The sequence below is a fragment of the Xenopus laevis genome, chromosome 9_10L (assembly GCF_017654675.1).
Source record: "Xenopus laevis strain J_2021 chromosome 9_10L, Xenopus_laevis_v10.1, whole genome shotgun sequence".
Lineage (NCBI taxonomy): Eukaryota > Metazoa > Chordata > Amphibia > Anura > Pipidae > Xenopus > Xenopus laevis.
This window is the reverse complement of record NC_054387.1, coordinates 125,683,351-125,694,236: the sequence shown is the minus strand read 5'-3', so window position 1 is coordinate 125,694,236 and position 10,886 is coordinate 125,683,351. Positions and strand designations below refer to the sequence as shown.

At 39.8% G+C, this 10,886-nt stretch overlaps 1 long non-coding RNA gene across 1 annotated transcript; it reads left to right on the top strand.

Moving 5' to 3' along the window:
- The first annotated feature begins 1,015 nt into the window (after positions 1-1,015).
- Positions 1,016-5,939, top strand: LOC121393096. The gene is made up of 3 exons (XR_005964082.1): positions 1,016-1,145; positions 5,007-5,080; positions 5,826-5,939. It is a non-coding gene; the product is annotated as an uncharacterized LOC121393096 (long non-coding RNA).
- Positions 5,940-10,886: the final 4,947 nt, after the last annotated feature.

Here is a 10,886-nt window from a genome sequence, read left to right as displayed (position 1 = left end):
CCTTCACTCGAGCTTTGTAAATGTGCCCCCTATATGCCACCATTCTCCCTCCCCTGATAAATACAACTCATATTCATGAAGGCGTTTGCAGGTCTAAACGTATTTTTAATCGAGGTGTAGTCGCAGTGCGGCCCTGTTCAATATCACAAACGTCCAAGTTACTGCACAAACTTTGAGCGCCTGCCTAAGCCAACGCCATTTTATGGATAATCAATGGAAATTCTTATCTTCTCTCTGGCTAAATAAGGTATTGGTAGAAACTTCCCATAAGCGAGGTAAATCTATAACCCGATTGTGTAGTATTAAACTTATATTATAGGGGGGAGGGGTGTTTATTTATTGCCTGTTCTTTAAAGGACAAGGAAAGGCAAAAAAATAAAATCCCATTTTTACTTTCTTTAATGAAAAAGAAACCTATCTCCAATGTACTTTAATTAAAAAATGTTTTTATAGGAAACCTGACTGTATGCAGTGAAATTCTCCCTTCATTTACTGCTGTGGATAGGAATTGTCAGACGGTCTCTAACTGCTGAGCAGGGAAACAATCATACTTATGAACAGCAGGGGGAGCCCCCGCCTTACTTACCAGCCATGCAGAACTCCAGCAGCTTTGTTTATGAGGATCCCTAAGCAGCCCAGACCACACTGAGCATGTGCACAGTCTTAGTCTTGCAAAGATGTATAACAAAGTTACAAGATGGTGACCCCCTGTAGCCAACTTTAAAAGCATAAATTATTTGTTTGATTAGGCTTGTGATTCAGTAAATTCATGTTTAAGTTTAGTATACAAAATACAGCATTTCTAGCCTTATTCTATTTTAGACTTTCCTTGTCCTTTAAAATACAAAATAAGAAATGGTAACAGCCTGGTTGGTGAGTAAACAAAGCTAAACTTAGAAATTGTGTTGGTTTTGAAAGGAAATCATATGGCTGGTGTGACAAAATCCTGTAACATGGGAGGGCTGAGTTCTGTAGAAATGAAACCTGATATAAATACTGAGATGGGGAACTGGCATCGCTGTAGTTGCCCTGCTGCTTAGAATCCTGACTGTATTACACTATATGTGTCCCTCCATACTCACCACTATACGTCTTCCTGCTGCTCATCATGGCTGCACTGCTGCACTGGCTGCTTCTCTGCACAGGTAAGTGGAACATGACCAACATTGGGGGACACGGCTCCATTGCAGTCACCTGAAGTAATCAATTAGTTGGTTGCCATATGTTTCGGCACGGGAGTTGGAATCGTTCCAATGCCAGTAAATGAGCCACAGGGTCTGAATTACAAATATGAGGACACGAGAACTTGCAGAGATGGGGCACTTCAAAATTGCAAAACTGGTGGCACTGCAGGTGTTATTGAACTACAACTTCAAGGACCCACAGATAAGTAAACGGGAGCTGGCAGTGTTCTTTCAGCGGTATCTGGATGGTCTCTAATTGTCTCCAGGGCTGCTTTGTGCTTTATATTGGTTTTTAGGAGGCTATGATTTACATCTGTACCAGGAGAGGATGTAGAGTATTCTCCTACAAAGAGACTTATTTCTGTATGTTGAGCACAAAGTAATCTTATATAATACACAAAAGCCATGAATATCTTGTAAATTATATCCTTATAAACGGTGAGTAGTGATGTCATCAGTTATAAACGGTGAGTAGTGATGTAATTTCTGTCACATGACTCACTAAAATTTGTGTATTATAATTAATTAATTACCCCCAGTTGTAAAATATTAGGATATTATAAGTTACCTCGGAGTTCCATGACCTGTATAAAAACACTCGGCCTTCGTCCTCGTGTTTTTATATGGTCATGAAACTCCTCGGTAACTTATAATATCCTTATATTTTACAAGAGGGGGTACTTTATTCACTATATAATGTACAACTGATAATAGCAGAGGTTAAGGCTAGACCTGTGCATTCTGAGGCTGTAGGGGTGATCACATGCTAAAGTCATTGATAATACATGAGAGATAAATCATGAAATTAAATGAGTAACAGAATCATCCAGGAAAAGAAGAATGTAAAGTAAAATGTAGAAGTATAGAAGTTAAAAATGTTTTCTTTATTAATTTATAGTGCAGCCCTAAAATATTCAGTTATTTAATTATTGTTTCACTATGGCTCTATAGCTATTGAAAAGAAGAGGTGATAGTGGGCACTCGTGATGGGTTAACTTTTGCAAAGAAAATGGCTGATTTTCCAAGCCAATGTGATCAAAATAAGCCAATGCATTTGCTGCACAAGCAGCCAATAAAGCAAGCCCAATTGCTAGTAATTCTCAATAGACAAAATTTGGGACAGATTGAAAATTAGCAATACAAAAAAGTATTTAAAATATCTGACAATGGATGGTTAAAACAGAAAAACCTTCAAACAAAGTTACATCAAAAAGTAAGTTTATACCTAATGGCAAACGTGTCTGTAATTAAAAAATCCAGAAAAAACAACATTGTGATTTCCATAAAGCTTCAACCAGTAAGCTGTATATACTTTGTAAGATCTGCTCATTTGGTCATGGTCACTTTACAAGAGGATTTCTACCTGGTTTGTCCAACAACATGCTGGGTCAAATCACAGCATCACATCTCTCAGGCCAACAAAAAGACTAAAATGGAGGTAGATGGCGACTCATTGTAAGAGGACCACATCAATGCCCTGATGCCAGATGGTATTTTCAAACCTGCCAGCTATCTAGCTGATTTTCACCAGGATATCCATCAGACATGCTGTCGAAAGGGCCTCATACTGTATATGGGCCTATAAGCTACCCACTACTGTCTAGAGCAGTGATCCCCAACATGTTGCTCACCAACCCCTTGGATGTTGTTACCAGTGGCCTCAAAGCAGGTGCTTATTTTTGAATTCCAGGAATGAAGAATGAGTTTTGGTTGCTTAAAAATCGGGTGTACTGCCAAACAGAACCTTCTGTGGACTGCCTGTCCATATAGGGGCTATCAAATAGCCAATCAGAGCCCTTATTTTTTACCCACAGAAACTTTTCCATATTTGTGCTGCTCCCCAACTCTTTTTACATTTGAATGTGGCTCCCAAGTGTAAAAGGTTGGGGAGCAACTTGATCAACACCTTATGCAGGTTCGTTAGTTTTGAGCAGTCTACTACAGCTGGAAAATGGAAGTTAAGATCTTAGAACATATGTTCCCAAGCGAAGCCCTATAATCTGCTCCCTCTCTTCTCACTGTGGTTAGTAGAATACACACATAAAACTTGGTAAGCAGCTTTCAGTTCAGTTTTTCTGCAGTCCTCTTCAAAAATCTGCTTTCTGTTTGATCTGGCCAAGTGCACACTATTTGGTCATTTGCCTAAGAAAATGTGATTATGTGAAATTTGATGGGTCACTGTGCATGGTATGTAGGGTTGCCACCTTTTCTGGAAAAAAATACCAGCATTCCTATGTTCTTCCCATTTTTTCCTATTAATAACATTGGCATCAAGCATCATTTTTACTGGCCAGGCCGGTAAAACACTGGCCAGGTAGCAACCCTAATGGTATGTATCTACCACAGTGCTGTGCTGAATATCCAGGAACATGGCTGGATGTAGCCATTATTAACAGACATTTTATTTGGAATCATCCCATTTACAGCAGTGCAGCAATGAGATGTCTGTGAGTGATCACATCAACATATTGATGCCAAAGTCATTGATCATTCAGGAGCTGCACAGGCGTATGCTACTGCTCACTGGTTCCATTAATTGGATAGCTAATGGTGAATGAACTGACCATAGGCCTTCAACTTGTTTGTGGTCTATAGCTGCCAATATATTCTTAGGACCTGATAGTGAAACGCATTTCATTATTTCATAACATCTGTCTCATTGCAGTTCTGCCTTCTGCTGTTGGTTTTTTAGTGGACACTGAGCAGCCCATTGTCTTCCAGAATCCAAACCACAGCTTTGGATACCAAATTGTGCAGTTAGGTCAGAGGTAAAACCAAAGTTATATAGTACAGCACCTTCATGCTGTGGCCTCATTGTTTTTCGAACTGAAATATTGCCTTTATTCTTAATTTTCTTTAAAATCCAAGAATATACCTGTAGGTGCTACTGTATATTGGTATTGTTCTAACAGGCTGCGCCTCACTACAGGGTAATTGTGAGTGCGAATAAAACTGGAGCTTTATATAACTGTGATCCTGCAACATCAAGCTGTCGACTCATTTCTTTTAAGGGTATTGTTACTTTATAATATGGCAATATTTTTCTGAAATACATAGGGCCACTGACTTAGCATGTCACCAAATGTTTCCAGAATGGTTAGATTAAATGAGAGAGTCACCAAGTATGATCTGGGGTTCTCTGAATCCTCTTTGTCTCCACCATTACAATATATATGTTCAGATTAAACTACATAAAAGTGCCAAAATTAACTGGCCAACATCCCTTACAGACCAAGTTACATAGATCATGAGGTTGAAATATGACACGTATTTACCTAATTGAAACTTGTCTAACTGCTATGATTCAGTTGGTAGCTTATTGGGTATGGGCCTACAACAAGTTTTAAAAAGTCCCTATTATTATTTTTGACCCAAGAGCTAAACAATCTGATAAGCCCATTTGTCCAACAAGTTGGATGTCAAATCAACCAAAGACAATTGGATCTTTTCTTGTATGTAGCATTTTTAGTTTGGGGTATATGTGATGGAACGTAAAAAGAGTAGATTTTGGATAATGACTAAAGCCCAGCTGTAAAGACTCAAATCCTACTCCTCTTATTCTAGTCATAGACTGGAAACTTCCATTCTTAACTTCTCTTTTGGTACAATGAATAACATTGTTTTTACCTGCTTAGAAGTGCAAGCCCACCTTAAATTAGAAGCCTCTAAAGCTACTTTATTCTCCTAATCATGCAGATTATTACTTTGGGCCCATGTTCTTTAATGATATGTGGACAACTGCCTTTGCTGGAATATAAGAAGCTCTGACCAGGAGGGGTAATGATGCCTAGCATTTGCTCACTATTTCTGTCTTTCCATTAGGCTCTACTGAGGATATTAACACATCACTTGGACTTACTATGGCTGTTCTGGAGGACAACTCGTCCCAGTTACTGGTATGTCACAGTTGACACCTTGAAATTTATTAACAGGCCATCCATCCAAGGTGCCAATGGGCCATCTTGTGTGAATTTGATTAAATGAGTACAGATGAGTCAAAGGAATAGATTGTAAACGACCAGGTGAATAAATAGCCACTATTTTGATCTTTGTAGAAACTGGGATTAAATTAAATGTGGGTGTCACGTGCAGGAAGTGCAACACTGGGCTGTTACTGCAAATGACTGGGTGCTGGGGTCAAAATAACCGGTGTTAACATGTCTGCTGTCCCTCTCTCCACTCATTCACCAAAATGGTCTCCTCTTCCTCCTCTGGTGCTCCATTGCCCAAGGCTCTATGAATAATCAAAGGAAGTACGAGGGCTGAGTTTTGCAGAAGTGTCATACTCCCAAATTCTCAAAGCTGGAACTTCCACCCAGCTCCACTCTTTATACGGTTTAGTTTATTCAAGGCAATACAATGTTCATATCGCAGGAGCATCTTGTTTGGAGTGCAAAGTCTTTTGAAGAGTTAAACCAAGCTGAACACTCTTCTCATAGAATAAATATTGCCTATAGTGTGCTTCTATGGAAGTGATCAGTGAAGCCTTGTCTGACACACAGGGCTCAGTGCATAGCTTCCATTGCCATTAGCTGAGAAGGAGAGACTCCAACTACCTGCCCAGCTTCCGACTCCTGTGTTGTATCAATTAATATTTTATTTCCCGAACAACAGTTCTTGGAACCTTGTCCTCTTTTCCAGGTGTGCGGCCCAACTCTACAGAAAACTTATGGGAAGAGCATCTATGTACTTGGACGATCAGCTAGACAGTGACTTGAGACAACAGAAAATACTTCCTGCCTCCCTACCAGGTACTGTCCAGCAAATTCCTATACAACTGGCAATTGTTGTTTCCTTTGGGCAATTGTATAGATAACAGCATGGGTGTCCATAGAAAATTTTCAAGGGAGGAGCAAGGGGGCAAAGAAATTTTATACGTATAGCATTCTCATTCTGTTACTGATACTTTACCATTAATTGGATCATTCCAATTTGGCCCAGCGTGTGGGTGGCCTAATTAGTCCATCATATAAAATAGCCAGCTTGCTAGTCTGTGCATAACCCTAAGATTTAAGGTCTCATCCTGGGCACACTATTGGGAGTGGAGCTCATAGTTAGAGAACGGTGCACTCAATTTACTATAAAGCTACAGACATATCAGTGACCCCAACCAGTGGCTCTTGAGCAACATGTTTCTCTCCAACCCCTTGAATGTTGCCTCAAAGCAGGTGCTTATTTTTGAATTCCAGACTTGGAGACAAGTTTTGGTTGTATAAAAAACAGGTGTACTGCCAAACAGAGTCTCAATGTAGGTTGTCAATCCACATAGGGGCTACCAAATGGCCAATCACAGCCCTTATTTGGCACCCCAAGAACATTTTTCATGCTTGTGTTGCGCTCCAAGTCCTTTTTCTTCTGAATGTTGCTCACGGGTTCAAAAGGTTGGAGATCCCTGAGATATATTAATATTATCAATCAAATATTATAGTTATTTATTTTATTATAGTTAGATATTTATAGCTATACAGATATATAGAGCAGTGAGGAGGCATAGGGATATCAGCAACTTAGAGGTGATTGTGGAATAAATCAGTAGAGGGAAAATATAAAAATGAGAAGTGAATAGAGTTAAAAGATTCAATGAGACATTGGGACAAGGAACTGAAGGGGTCAATGAATCTGCTTTATGGCAAATGCCCTGCAGAGAATGGTTGTAGGCAAACTAACACCCAACTTGCACCTTTAAGATTTAATAATGTGAAAATAAGTGTTTACACAGCTATCTATGCACAAGTTCATTTATATTCTCTATCACACACACACAATTAACACACTTTGTCACATGCCTACCTGCTCTGAGGAACAGGAAGTTTACTGAGGGAAGGGGCGGAACTAAGACGCAACTGAATGAGAATAGGCAGGAAACTTAGCTGAATAGCTTTGGGATGATCTATTTTTAAAGGGTGCTAACCCCAGGATTTAAGCCTTGCTTAAACTTGTGGCAGCTCTTTGGTGGAAATCTTAAGAAATGTGCTCATATAACAAGAAACAAAACAAAATAATATCTATATATATATAGCAAGAGAATGTAATTTATTATTAAGAACAAGTCCAGAGGTGGCAAGTGCCCCCCTTGCCCCTATTTGTGAACACCCATGGATAACAGTTGCAGCTTCAGTTTCCCTCAGCTCTTTATACTTTATGATATTGTTGTGCATTTGTGCCACTACTTTGGGCATCTTCATTGACTCAGCAGCATGCTCTGATGATAATTCAAGTCATAACCCTCCAGAGAGGATTACTGTGCAAACATGTCACCATTTTGTAAACATAAAACAAAAGGTACAAGTGGTAAAAACTCCTTAACGGGCTCCAACCCCAGACCCTTAGCTTGAGGGAATCCACAAAACAGGCCGTCAAAAAAAGTGATAAAGAAAGTTAAAAAAAATTATAGTTATACCATCGAGAAAAGCCTAACGCATTTTGTACCCACATGGTCCTTAGTCATAGGCCCAACCGCCACTTAGTCACAAGTTTGACTAAGTGCCATGTGGGCAAGAAATGCATAAGGATTTTTTTTTTTATCAATTTGATATTATTAGGTAAAAAGGATACCATCAGTAATACACAGGTAGGTATTAAAATATTCATACAGGTAAGTGCAACACATTTTGTATCCATTGAATGCTGAGTACAGTATTATATCCAGGGGTATGTTAAAACTTTGCCGTGGCTACCTCAGATGATAGGTAAGGTGGAGGTTGGGTAGATGTAGGACTGATGTAGAAGCCATGTGATTATTTTAAAGGACAAGGAAAGTCTAAAACAGAATAAGGCTAGAAATGCTGTATTTTGTATACTAAACATAAACATGAACTTACTGCATCACAAGCCTAATCAAACAAATAATTTATGCTTTCAAAGTTGGCTACAGGGGGTCACCATCTTGTAACTTTGTTAAACATCTTTGCCTGACCCTGACCCTGCACATGCTCAGTGTGGTCTGGGCTGCTTAGGGATCGTCATAAACAAAGCTGCTTGAATTCTGCATGGCTGGTAAGTAAGGCGGGGGCTCCCCCTGCTGTTCATAAGTATGATTGTTTCCCTGCTCAGCAGTTAGGGACCGTCTGACAATTCCTATCCACAGCAGTAAATGAAGGGAGAATTTCACTGCATACAGTCAGGCTTCTTATAAAAACGGTACACATTTTTTAATTAAAGTATATTGGAGATAGGTTTCTTTTTCATTAAAGAAAGTAAAAATGGGATTTAATTTTTTTGCCTTTCCTTGTCCTTTAACCACTTACCACTTGGGTTTGTGATTGTTTCCTACGGGGGAGGGTTCAAAACTAACTGAGAAGGTAAGGCGGAACGGGGAGTTACTTTTGTGGTAATGCTTGCACCTCTGTTAAATCTGAGGAGGGGGTCTAGTAGCTATGTTATAGGGTTAGTAGACTTTTATCACTGTATTGTTTTGTAGGGTGGATCACAGCCTTACGCATTTCATGTTCTCACAACACTTAATCATGTTGTGAGAACACGAAACACATAAGGCTGTGATCCACGGTTGTGCCTCAATAAAAAGACCTGTTTTTTACTTCAACTGCCTGGAGGACTGCTCTTTGAGTGCCTACCCTACAAAACAATACAGTGATGTCCTCTCCCTTATGCTGAAGGCTTGGGGCAGAGCAACTGAGCCTCCTCATTCACATCGTGAGTCTCTCTAAAGAAATGTCTATATGATGAGATTAGTAGACTTTTATTCAGGAATGCTGGGGCCCTTGTGCGCCCTTCTTACAATTACCTCCACATTGCATTGCTGTGTAGTATGTGGTTGAGCTTCTCTCCAGGGGTCCCATGTTTTTTTTGAATGTTTCAGGGCATCCTCTCCTAATGTAGATTAGTTTATAGAAAGACTTAAGTATCAAAGTTGCTGGGAAATAGACACCAGTAAATCTCTAGTAGCATGATGGGGTCCTCTAGTGACACAGAGGTACAGCCTCAAAAATTCAGAAAAAAATCCCAAACGCATGCATATTGTATTAAAAAAATAGTTTATTAATACATAAAAAGTATCAAAAAAGTCCCCACATGGTCTAACGTGTTTCATGCTTACCTAGCACTTAGTCATAGGCAATCTGTCTATATGATGAGATTAGTAGACTTTTATTCAGAAATGCTGGGGCCCTTGTGCGCCCTCCTTACAATTACCTCCACATTGCATTACCATGTAGTATGTGGTTGAGCTTCTATCCAGGGGTCCCATATTTTTTTTGAATTTTTCAGGGCATCCTCTCCTAATGTTGATTAGTTTATAGAGAGAATCATTGAATTAACCTGTTTTCAACAATTGTCTTAAAAGATTAATGTAGTGAGAGGTGCAACATGAACTGGGTCGCTGTCAGGAGCGCTCCTGTTGGAGTCTATGGGGCATTATTTATAGTGATGGACGAATGAATTCGCCAGGCGCGAATTCGCAGCGAATTTTCACGATTCGCCGCCAAAAATTCGCTGGCGTCAAAAAAACGGGCGACGGCGTCAAAAACGGTTGCCGGCGTCAAAAACGTGATGCCAGCGCCGTTTCGCAAATTTTTCGCAGTTTTGCGAGATTTGCGAATTTTTCGGCGAAGCAAAACTGCGCAAATTCGCCCATCACTAATCATTTAGGCTCATCACTACTACTACTACAAATTAGAACTGTTTCCAGGGTCGAGGTATATTAAATCTTACATTCAAACTAAAATTCGAGTTGGTAGTTTTAAATTCGAATTTGTGAGTTTGACCAAACAAAAATTAGAGAATTTTGACATTTTGCATCCAAATTTGTACTTTACACACTGTACTTACATTCGTAATGAGACCCCTTGTCTCTAGTTTGGTGGTATTCATCTTCTCTCCCAACTCTACCAGCTATATAGTACATATCATTCCTAAATTACACTCTTTCCCCACATATCTCCATTCTGACTCTAACTTATTTCCTGTAGAGTGCACAGTCCCCAGCTTGGACATTGTCTTTCTCATTGATGGATCAGGGAGCATTGAGGCAAATGAGTTCCAAGATATGTTAATCTTTGTGTCAAAAGTAATTGAAGATTTTGAGGGGACTGACATGCTGGTTAGAGTCAAGCACTGTTTTTAATGGAAGCTTTAGATTGTTGCCAAAAAATAAGATGAGAAAATAAGGTGCAGAACACTGGCATAGAGTGCTGCAACCCTCCCTTCATTAGTCCTGTTTAATCCCTTACAATGTTCTTTTTGTTTTTGCTAGGGGTGCAATAAACCTAGACTTTATTTTCTAGACAGTAGTTGGTGGGGTTAAAGTTTATACTCTCTGCTAAAGCTCTCCCTACTATACCTGCTATCCCACAGTCACACTCCCTTCCCAGAGACTATTATCCTCTGTTACTATAGGCACCATCTCTCCCTACTATACCTGCTATCCCACAGTCACACTCCCTTCTCAGAGACTATTATCCCACTGTTACTATAGACACCATCTCTCCCTACTATACCTGCTATCCCACAGTCACACTCCCTTCCCAGAGACTATTATCCCACTGTTACTATAGACACCATCTCTCCCTACTATACCTGATATCCCACAGTCACACTCCCTTCCCAGAGACTATTATCCTCTGTTACTATAGGCACCATCTCTCCCTACTATACCTGCTATCCCACAGTCACACTCCCTTCCCAGAGACTATTATCCCACTGTTACTATAGACACCATCTCTCCCTACTATACCTGATATCCCA